Source organism: Ornithorhynchus anatinus, chromosome 2 (assembly GCF_004115215.2).
Source record: "Ornithorhynchus anatinus isolate Pmale09 chromosome 2, mOrnAna1.pri.v4, whole genome shotgun sequence".
NCBI lineage: Eukaryota > Metazoa > Chordata > Mammalia > Monotremata > Ornithorhynchidae > Ornithorhynchus > Ornithorhynchus anatinus.
In genome coordinates, this window is record NC_041729.1 from 96960878 (window position 1) to 96972798 (window position 11921).

At 44.4% G+C, this 11921-nt stretch overlaps 1 non-coding gene across 1 annotated transcript; it reads left to right on the top strand.

Moving 5' to 3' along the window:
* Positions 1-8149: 8149 nt before the first annotated feature.
* On the top strand, positions 8150-8221 carry TRNAD-GUC. The gene has a single exon. It is a non-coding gene; the product is annotated as a tRNA-Asp (tRNA).
* Positions 8222-11921: the final 3700 nt, after the last annotated feature.

Consider the following 11921-nt stretch of genomic DNA (forward strand, 5'->3'; position numbering starts at 1 on the left):
CTCCGTGCATTTCCCCTTATTTACTATTGTTTGAGGTATTATTTTGATTTCATTTCCCCTTTAGTAGTGATTATCAGACCTATTCCTCCCCCTTCATTACAAAGGGCCAACTCATTTATATGTAAAAGTTAAAATATAAGCGACAAAATGGCTCCAAAAGTGTTGTTGGAACAAAGACTCCAAGTCCCTGAGAAGCAGTATGGCCCAGTGGATAGAGCACAGGCTTGGAAGTCAGAAGGACCTGGATCTAATCCCAGCTCTGCCACTTGACTATTGTGTAACCTTGGGCAAGTCACTTCACTTCACCTCTCTGTTCTCTCTGTCCCTCCGTTAACTGATCTGTGAAATGGGGATTAAGACTTTGAGCCCCAGTGGGACATGGACTGTGTCCAATCTGATTAACTTGTATCTACCCCAGCACTTAATACAGTGACTGGCACATGGTAAGAGCTTAACAAATACCATAAAACGTCCCCTCAAGACAAAGTACTGGGAAAGGAGAAAGGAACAAGATATGGCAGGGGGTCTCAAAACTGAAAGATTGAATCTTAAGAAGAATGGACAGACGGTAAAAGGGTGAAACTGGAGGTGGAGATTGCATTTACCTATTCTCTTGTACTTTCTCTGCACTACTCTGCTCACGGTAAGCACAATAAGCACCACTGATTGATTCATTGACTGACTGGGGGACTCCTGTGTCCAGGAGGGAGGAAGTCTTTCCCATTATATTAGGGGAAAAATGCAGAGGGGACCCTATGGAAGAGGGAGGAATCCGGGTATGGGGGCTCTGTTGCCTTAGGCCTGGGGAAGACCATATAATTGAGGAACAGTCAAATAACAGGGGAACAGGGCTCTTTTCACTGTTTTCATTCTACAGGTAGGATGGAGAAAAAAGGATCCTGCTTCGATCTCATGAGTTTGAGTTGATACCTACCAAAACCAGTCCTGATACTGAACCATAATGGTATCAGGAGTGGAAAAAAACAATGTGGTGGTTGCCCGCTTTACATCACCAATTCTACTGTCTGGTATAGAACATTTAATTCTCCAACTTTCCCCCTTTAACCCATTATGGAAACCTAAACATGCAACTATCCAAACCCACTTGCCCACTATGCTGAATGTAGTGGGGACTTAAAAAACATCATTGAATTCAATTACATAAGACGTTTGTCATTATCCATCATGGCAGTGCTGCTTTTTGACAGCAGGGACAACAAACAAGAGTCAGGGCAGAATGAAATTTACTTTTCCTTACTGGCAGACCCTGTTTATAACTTTAGATTTGAGCTTCTCCCATCTACTGGTTTCTCCTTAGCCTTTCAAGTCCTGCTTTCATCTCTCATTATTAGAATGGTGAACATCTGCTGTATTTGTTAACAGGAACAGAAACCCAGTTTTGTTTTCCTGTGAAGATTTTTGCCTTCCAGCTTTGAGGTTGAAACCCTTGGCTAATGGCCACCAAAAGCTTAGCCATAACAGGTAATCTGCAGGTGTGGGGAACTCCTCTGTGTGGTGGGAGTGAATGAGTGATGAGAGGGTGACAAACACCAAAGCCTGTTGAGAAATGTTGGCCCAGGGTTAGGAGGAGTAGGAGCATGCTCTTTGGGAATGACACCAGTGGCAGATCTTTGTCCAAAACTTTCATAATGCAGAAATTGAAAAGAAATTGATGCAGTAAACGTGGACTTCAACTCAATGGATTTTATGAATGACAGCAAAAATCTAAAGAAGCAGTGAGCCCGAGTGGAAGCAGCATGGCCGGGGAATCAGAGGACCTGGATTCTAATCCCTGCTCTGCAAATTACTTGCTGTGTGACCTAGGGTAAGTCATTTAACTTTGCCTCAGTTTCTTCTTCTGTAAAGTAACAATTAAATCCCTGGTCTCCCTCCTACTTAGGCTGTGAGCCCTATGTGGGACAGGGACTGTGCCCAACCTGATTAACTTATATCTATCCCAGCAGTTAGAACAGTGCTTGACCCATACCCCTTAATCAATAAAATAAAAAAAGTCTTTGTGATGGTGCCTGAGAAAGCAGATTCACTCTTTTCATTCAAGAAAACGCACTTCTGAAGTAGGACCGGTGATCAAACGCTGGTCAGGTCAAATCATTGACTGTGGCAGGTACGTCCAGCCAAGATTCATGATTTGAGTCATGTGGTGGTTCAGCCACCAGTGCCAGTTTCTGGCAACTACAAATCCTTTCAAGGTGGTTATGCTATTTAATTGGTTTGTGGTAAGAGAAGAAAATGGAGGGATGGGAAGTAAGAATTCTGTGGGTTTGACGGTTCATTTCCAGAAAGCCCACAGCTTATGACACTGTACTAGACCTATCCATTCACTCCCAGCCTGGAACTTGGAAGGGTGGGACATGTTTTCCATGGACTGGGGAGTGGGTCAGGATGCTTTGGAATTCAAATGGAGTGCCCTGGGGTAAAGGTTGGGTGTCCTCCACCCTCCCTCCCAAATTGCATGATACCCTGAGGTCAACTGCACTACGGGCCAATATCTGGTTGATCATGAACGGCAAGACAGTTTAACAGAGACTTAACCCAGTTTAATCCTTGGGTGGTCGCCAGCTAATCTCAGCTCCCACAACCCTGAGTAGAAAGATGCAGCTGGTGTCCTTCCTGGAGGAGGTAAGAATGAACTTTCAGGTAATTTTTTAACCATCTTGTTCCTTCTGGGCATGAGAACTGAAAGCACCAATCTGGTATTTAATAATAATAATGGTAATTGTTAAGCAGTTACTATGTGTCAAGCATTGTTCTAAGCTCTGGGGTAGATACAGGCTAATCAGGTTGGGCACAATCCATGTCCTACTTGGGGCTCACAGTCTTAATCTCCATTTTACAGAACAGGTAAGGGGGAGGCCCAGAAAAGCTAAGTGACTTGCCCGAGGTCACACAGCAGACAGGTGGTGGAGCAGGGATTAGAATTAGATGATTCTAATCCCCAGGCCCATGGTCTATCCAGTAGGCCATGCTGCTTATTGTATGCAGAACACTGTACTAAGTGCCTGGGGGCATACAGTGCAACCAAGTTAAAACACCTTCCTTGTCCACAACAGGCTTACAGACTGACAGGCTGCTTTCACCAACTTTGCTTCAGGGACTCATTCAGTCCCTAGGGTGTGTATAAAGAGCAGTGAGGGGTTTTTAGCGATGGAGATCCCTGAACCCAACTTCCCCAGGGAGCAGAAGAAGGTGAAGAAGAATGATGAACTTACGCAGCTGACTCAGACAACGTCAGCCATGGATCCCACGGACCATTTTCTTTCATTTCCCACATGAACCCTTTGAATTTCTAGAACTACATGCTTCTTGATGCATCTCTTTACCCTAACAAAAACTCCAGTGAACCACTCATTCTTCTCTCCCTCACTCTAAAATTCACAAAGCATAGGCCTGGAAAGACCTAGAATATCCATCAAGTCCAATCTCCTTATTTCAGGTTGGACCAACTCTTCATCATCCAAGACAAAAGATATAGTGACCCCTGTTTCAAAACAACCAGAAGTCCTTTCTCTCGCCCAACAACCTACTCCTGCCTTAATGACCCTCCCTGTTAAGAAACTTCTTCCCTGTTTCTACCCTAAATTCCATACACTTCAATTTAAATATATTTTCTGTTGTTCTGTCTTAAAGTAAAAAAATGCAGATGAGTTTACAAAAACCATTTATATAATTATCCTTCATGTGCTTATATACTTGGAAATTCACCTCTTAAGGGCATTTAACACCACACTGGCTGGGGAAATAGGGTTCAGAGATAACACACTAGTCCTGGTCTCCTGGTTGACCCTTTGAAACCAAACTGAAAGTCCTGTCCCAGAGCCTATTTTCAGTGGACTAAAAATTGTTTCTAAAATGAAAGCTGCATAAAAACCAAACAAAATGGAGTGGTGAAGAAATAATGAAACTGCAAACTACAGCAGGAAATAAAATCCTAACTACAAGAGACCGCAAATCCAAGTTGGAGTTTTGTTACTAGACTATTTAAAGAGGTGAGCAGAGAGATTTATAAACTGCTGAAGTTGAGAACAACCCTTAGAGAAGCAGCTTTGCCTAACAGAGCACAGGTCTAGGCGTCGGAGACCTGGGTTCTAACCAGCTCCTCCACTTGCCTGCTGTGTGACCTTGGACAAGTCTTTTAATTTCTCTGTGCCTCCGTTTCCTCATCTGTAAAATGAGGAAACTCCCCATTAGACTGGGAGAACTGTATCAGTACAAAGCTTGGCTCATAGTAAGTGCTAAATAAATACCACAATTATTATTTAGTAGTGTTTTTATCATCATTATTATTGCCTGGGTTCAAATCCCAGCTCTGCTACTTGCCTGCTGAATGACCTCAGACAAGTGACTTCTCTGTGCCTCAGTTTGTTCACTTGTTTTTTTGAGGATTAAATACTTCTTCTCCCTTCCCCTTAGACAATGTCAGACAGGGACTGTATCGGATCTGACTGGGCAGGGAATGTGTCCACCATCTCTGGTTGTATCATACTCCCCTAAGTACTTAGAGTGGTGCTCTGCACACAGTAAGCGCTCAATAAATACCACTGACTGACTGAAAAAGAAAGTCCCAGAAAACCACTCCTACTGCAACTGACAGTTGGTGACGTGGCCTGTATTGAGTCAAATGATCCTAATCTCTCTACAAAACTTGAATGCTGATGTACTGTTGTTCATGGTGTTTTACTGGGGTTACAAGTGAAGTCTGAAACCTGATGCATTCTTTTCATGGTGAAAAGTTGTCTGCGTGGATTCACTGGTGTAGGGTTACCTTGCATTAAAATGGCTGACAGTAGAATGTTGACCTTGATTTTCCCAAGCCACATCTTGGAGCCTAACTGACCAAAAAAACCCTCAGTTGACAAGGAAGAAGCGATACTATGGATATTAACTTGATATTTAGCCCTTAAAAAGATCGGGGGGGGGGGTGTTCTTTTATATTTTAAGCTTGTTTTCAAGAAGTTTCTAAAGAGTTTCAGAGGTTTTAAATATTCATCGTAGCTATCTTTGGAGGATATGTATTTGCTGCATTATTCATATGATCTTCATGCTTTGTTCTTTGAGGATTATACTTTCCTTGTGTGGTAATTGAAGTACAGATGATTTTTGCCCTTATCGAGAGGAAAGACTCAAACTCTTTTTTAACTCCCAGCTGGATCATAAAATGCTGACTTAAAGTTGATACGATTAATTCAAAGTTCCACATACCAGGAAAGGGTCACACCTAGGGAGTGTAAATACCAAAGAATGAAAAGTAATTTTTATGGTATTTGTTAAGCTTGTATTATGTAATTATAATAATTAAAGTATTTGTTAAGCACTTACTATGTGTCAGGCACTGAACTAAGCACTGGGGTGGATAGTATTTGTTAAGTGCTTACTATGTGCCAGGCACTGTACTAACCACTGGGCTGGATACAAGCAAATTGGGTTGGACCCAGTCCCTGTCCCACATGGGGCAGTCTCAATCCCCATTTTACAGATGAGGTAACTGAGGCCCAGAAAAGTGAAGTGACTTGCCCAAGGTCACACAGCAGACAAGTTGCAGAATTAGGATTAGAACATAAGACTTTCTGATTCCCAGGTCCATGCTCTTATCCATTCCGCATCCTGCCTATGTGTCAGGTTTCATACTAAACTCCGGGATAGATACAAGCGAATCAGGTTGGACAAAGTCCATTGACTCACGTGGTGGCTCACAGTCTTAATCCCCATTTTAAAGTTGAGGTAACTGAGGCACAGAGAAGTAAAGAGAACTGCCCAAGGTCACACAAGAGATGACTGGCATAGCCAGGATTAAAACCTAGCTCCTCCGCCACACAGGCCCGTGTTATGTCACTAGGCCACACAGCTTCTCGATTGTTCTGGAATTGAAACATTTGAAAACTCTCTAGAACTTTCTTTCAGCCAGCTTTGGTGACAATGTTTTGTGATCATCATTAGGTAGTCGTTGCTCAAGCCCTTTCCGATTGTAGAAATGCAGGTGGGTGCTTACAGCAGGTGCAGCGAGCACTATGTTATATTGTGCTCTCCCAAGCACTTAGTAGAGTGCTCAGTCCACAGTAAGCATTCAGTAAATATGACTGACTGACTGTGGGATCCTTCTGAAGTATAAAGGGAACTTCGACTCAGAGTTCCTGGAAAGCTCAGTCAACAGAGTAAAATTTGGCTTATTTTCAGCTCAGAAGAGTTCAGTTGTGTTATAGGAAGCGGTTGACTGTCAGGCAGATGGAAAACAGTGGAAAAGACTTCTTTGGGAGGCTGTGGAATTTTCAAACCTGGAGATCTTTAAAACCAGCATAGGCAGCCATCTGCACACTTAAGTATAGATCTTTAAATTATATACTATAAATTATATATTATAAATTATTTATTCCTATTAATGTCCATCTCACCCTCAAGCCTATAAGCTTGTTATTTATTCTTTGACTCATACTTACTGAGCACTTACTTTGTACAGAGCACTATATTAAGTGCTTGGAAAGTACAATTTGGCAACAGAGACAATCCCTACCCAACAAGGGGCTCACAGTGGGCAGGGATCGGGTCTAGTGGATAGAGCACGGGCCTGGGAGTCAGAAGGTCATTGGTTCTAATCCCAGCTTCACCTCCTGTCTGTTTTGTGACCTTGGGCAAGTCACTTCACTTCTCTGGGCCTCAGTTACCTCATCTGTAAAATGCGGAGTGAGACTGAGCCCCACATGGGGCAGGGACCTTGTCCAACCCGATTTGCTTATATCCATCCCAGCACTTAGTACAGTGCCTGGCACATAATAGGAACTTTACAAATACCATAATTCTTATTTTTCATTTTTACTGTACTCTCCCAAGTGGTCAGTGCAGTGCTCAATTAATACCGTTGATTGATTGACAGCTTAGTCAATAATGTTTATTTAGCTCTTTCCATGTGCAGAGCACTGTCCTAAACACTTGGGAAAGTTCAATATAACACTTCAGAAGGGATGGTAGACATGTTCTCTGCCCACAACGAACTTATAGTCTAGAATTTATAGTCTAGAATATAGTCAAGATGACCTCCATGCTTGGAGGGCAGGGTCCCAGAAGGCTGAATGAACCTTTCAGCTCTAAGAGTCCTAACTCAGTCAATCAGTGGGATATACTGACTTCCCACAGAGCACAAGGACTGTATTAGACACTGCAGATGCAAGAGCCTATGCCCCGTCCTGAAGAAGAATGATGAATCCTTTCAGATCAGAGCAAGAAATTCCATTTATCGGGGCCAGTCAGTTTTAGTCTACATTTTTGACCTTCTTTTAGATATTTGACCACCTTCCTTCTTAACGATTCTTCATAGCCAACAAATGTTTTAGGAAGGAATGAACCTTTGTGTACACATATGATGAACATCAGCATTTTCATTTCAGAGACAGGGCTGCTGTATGAAATATTCCTGCAAAACATTTGTTTCAAATTATTGGATCTACCTCACAGAGGGGAGATTTGCAGCCATTGTGTTTTGTTACTAGATGTCAATGAGCCATGAGTAAAACTTGAATGAAGCAATATTCTGGCAACATTAAACACTTGACTATCCGTAGCTGTCCATTTTAGAAGATGATGTTACTGACATTGAGGTCCCATCTATGTTTGCGAATGAGACTGAAAATACTGTAAGGGGATCAATTTCACCATCCCCCATTGTTTAAATATAAAGCTAGAGCTCAGCTGTGCTAGTGGTTTAGCCCACATTGGGCCTGTCTCTGTTTATATCTGGGCCTTCACAGTTCCAATAGTCTCCTGAATCCTTCCCCTCCCCGAGACTTGTCTACAACATTAGCCTCTCAACAGTCCGCTGCTATAGAGCATTTTTTGAGACTGTGTTTCTCTCTGACTTTTCAACAATTTTATCTCCTCCTTAGCCCAGTATGTGTGATCCTTTTGAGTTTCCCAGTCAAAAGTTGATTGGGTATCCTGCAGCTCTCCGTCTGCTTCCCATATTCTTCCCAGCAAAGCTCCGTTGCTGTGAGCATTACTTTGATGCATTTGACCTGACTTTATCACAGGACCTTGTTGTTAGTCATTTTATCCTGCCTTTTAATGTTGAATACATTAGTTAGATGGCACTGATGAAATTGCTCTAGGAGCTGGAAGCGTAATCTGTAATAAGTCCCGGTGTTCCTCGTTAGTATAGTGGTGAGTATCCCCGCCTGTCACGCGGGAGACTGGGGTTCGATTCCCCGACGGGGAGAGACAGTTCTTGAGAAGCAGCGTGGCTCAGTGGAAAGAGCACGGGCTTTGGAGTCAGAGGTCATGGGTTCGAATCCCAGCTCGGCCACTCGTCAGCTGTGTGACTTTGGGCAAGTCACTTGACTTCTCGGTGCCTCAGTTACCTCGTCTGTAAAATGGGGATTAAGACTGACCCACGTGGGTCAACCTGATTCCCGTGTGTCTACCCCAGCGCTTAGAACAGTGCTCGGCACATAGTAAGTGCTTAACAAATACCAACATTATTACAGCCACACAGAAGGTTAAAAACCCCAACGAACTTGTAGACTTTAACTTGATATGAAGCTTGTGCCCTGTTGTCAGCACACTCAGTCTCTAAAAAAGCCAAACTGCAAGGTGTAGTGAATAGAGCTCAGGCCTGGGAGTCAGAAGGTCATTCATTCATTCAGTAGTATTTATTGAGCACTTACTATGTGCAGAGCACTGTACTAAGCACTTGGAATGTACAAATCGGTAACAGATAGAGACAGTCCCTGACCTTTGAAGGGCTTACAGTCTAATCGGGGGAGACAGACAGACAAGAACGATGGCAATAAATAGAATCAAGGGGAAGAACATCTCAATAAAGCAATAGCAAATAAATAGTATCAAGGTGATGTGCACCTCATTAACAAAATAAATAGGGTGATGAAGATATATACAGTTGAGCGGATGAGTACAGTGCTGAGGGGATGGGACGGGAAGGGGGGAGGAGCAGAGGGAAAGGGGGGAGAAGAGGGTTTAGCTGTGGAGAGGTGAAGGGGGGAGTAGAGGGAGCAGAGGGAAAAGAAGAGCTCAGTCTGGGAAGGCCTCTTGGAGGAGGTGAGCTTTAAGTAGGGTTTTGAAGAGGGGAAGAGAATTAGTTTGGCGGAGGTGAGGAGGGAGGGTGCTCCAGGACCGCGGGAGGACGTGGCCCAGGGGTCGATGGCGGGATAGGCGAGAACGGGAGGTGGTGAGGAGGTGGGTGGCAGAGGAGTGGAGAGTGCGGGGTGGGCAGTGGAAAGAGAGAAGGGAGGAGAGGTAGGAAGGGGCAAGGTGATGGAGAGCCTTGAAGCCTAGAGTGAGAAGTTTTTGTTTCGTGCGGAGGTCGATAGGCAACCACTGGAGGTTTTTAAGAAGGGAAATGACATGCCCAGAGCATTTTGGCAGGAAGATGAGCCGGGCAGTGGAGTGAAGAATAGACTGGAGCGGGGAGAGAGAGGAGGAAGGGAGATCAGAGAGCAGGCTGACACAGTAGTCTAGCCGGGATACTACGAGAGCCCGTAGCAGTAAGGTAGCCGTTTGGGTGGAGAGGAAAGGGCGGATCTTGGCGATATTATAAAGGTCAGACCGGCAGGTCTCGGTGACGGATTGGATGTGTGGGGTGAATGAGAGAGCTGAGTCAAAGATGACACCGAGGTTGCGGGCCTGAGAGATGGGAAGGATGGTAGTGCCATCCACAGTGATGGGAAAGTCAGGGAGAGGACAGGGTTTGGGAGGGAAGATGAGGAGCTCAGTCTTGGACGTGTTGAGTTTTAGGTGATGGGCGGACATCCAGGTGGAGACGTCCTGAAGGCAGGAGGAGATACGAGCCTGGAGGGAGGAGGAGAGGACAGGGGCAGAGATGTACATCTGTGTGTCATCTGCATAGAGATGATAGTTGAAGCCTTGAGAGCGGATGAGTTCACCGAGGGAGTGAGTGTAGATGGAGAACAGAAGAGGGGCAAGAAATGACCCTTGAGGAACTCCAACAGTTAGAGGATGGGAGGGGGAGGAGGAGCCTGCGAAGGAGAACGAGAATGACCAGCCAAAGAGATAAGAGGAGAACCGGGAGAGGACGGGGTCCGTGAAGCCAAGGTAAGATAAGGTGTGGAGAAGGAGGGGATGGTCTACAGTGTCAAAGACAGCTGAGAGGTCAAGGAGGATTAGAATAGAGTAGGAGCCATTGGATTTGGCAAGAAGGAGGTCGTGGGTGACCTTAATAATGTTGGTATTTGTTAAGTGCTTACTATGTGCAGAGCACTGTTCTAAGTGCTGGGGTAGATAGAGACAGCAGTCTCGGTAGAGTGGAGGGGATGGAAGCCAGATTGGAGGGGGTCCAGGAGAGAATGGGAGGTAAGGAATTCTAAGCAGCGAGTGTAGATGACTTATTCTAGGATCTTGGAAAGGAAGGGCAGTAGGGGTTCTAATTCCTCCTCTGCTTCTTGACTGCAGTGTGTTCTCGGGCAAGGCACTTCACTGCTCTGTGCCTCAGTTACCTCATCTGTAAAATGGAGATTAAGACTGTGAGCCCACATGGGACAGGGAATGTGTCCAACTCAATTTGCTTGTATCCACCCCAGTGCTTAGTACAGTTCCTGACACATAGTAAGCACTTAACAAATGCCACCATTATTATTATTTTGTATTCAATTTTCTAAGGTTTTTCTTTTTCTATCCATGAATCGATGGGCAGTATGCTATCTAGGTAACAGAATTAGGTGTCTGTTTTTGTTTCATTTTTTGTTGTTGTTGTGTATAGTCCTCATTAAATGCCTATTATATGCCAGCTACTCCACTAAGCATGGAGGTGGATGCTAGTTAATCAAGTTGGACACAATCCCTGTCCCACACAAGGCTCACAGTCCAAGGCAGAGGGAGGAGGATTTAACCCCCATTTTACAGATGGGGCAACTGACGCATAAATAAGTTAAATAACTTGCCCCAGGTCATGCAACAGATAAGAGGTGGTGCTCTGGGCAAGACACTTAACTTTTCTATTTGCTTTAAGTTCTGTGTAGCTGATGAAAACCTTTGGTTGCGTGTAAGGTGGTATATGGTTTCCGTTTTCTTCGGAGCTATGAGCGATTCATAATTATTTGTATTTCCTCTTTTATTGTTGCTGCAAAAGCACAGTCATCTGCATGCAATAATTACCACACTTCTGTCTCTTGATGATGCCTTTCCTTGCTTAGTTGGAAAAGATTCCCTGTGCATCAGTCACATAGTCTGATTCCAATTTGCAAAATCCTTGAGCGTGGTAGCCTGACCCCACAGCACTTATGTACATATTAAGAAGCAGCATAGCTTAGTGGATAGAGCTCTGGCCTGGGAGTCAAAAGGACCTAGGTTCTAATCCTGACTCTGTCACATGTCTCCTGGCTGACCTTGGACAAATCCCTGCTCTTCTCTGTGCCTCAGTTACCTCCCCTGTAAAATGGTGATGAGTGTGAGTCCCTTGTGAGATACGGACTGTGTCCAACCTGATCAACTTGTATCTACCCCAGTGCTTAGAACAGTACTCGGTACATAGTAAGCACTTAACAAGTACAATAATAATAATGTTGGTATTTGTTAAGCGCTTACTATGTGCCAAGCACTGTTCTAAGCACTGGGGTAGATAGAGAAGCAGCATGGTTCAGTGGAAAGAACTTGGGCTTAGGAGTCAGAGGCCATGGGTTCCAATCCCGGCTCTGCCACCTGTCAGCTGTGTGACTTTGGGCAAGTCACTCAACTTCTTGGTGCCTCAGTTACCTCAACTGTAAAATGGGGATGAAGACTGTGAACCCCACATGGGACAACCTGATTCCCTTGTATCTACCCCAGTGCTTAGAACAGTGCTTGGCACATAGTAAGCACTTAACAAATACCAACATATTATTATTATTATTACAGGGTGATCAGGAGGTGGAGTCAGGATTAGAACCCATGACTTCTGACTCCTA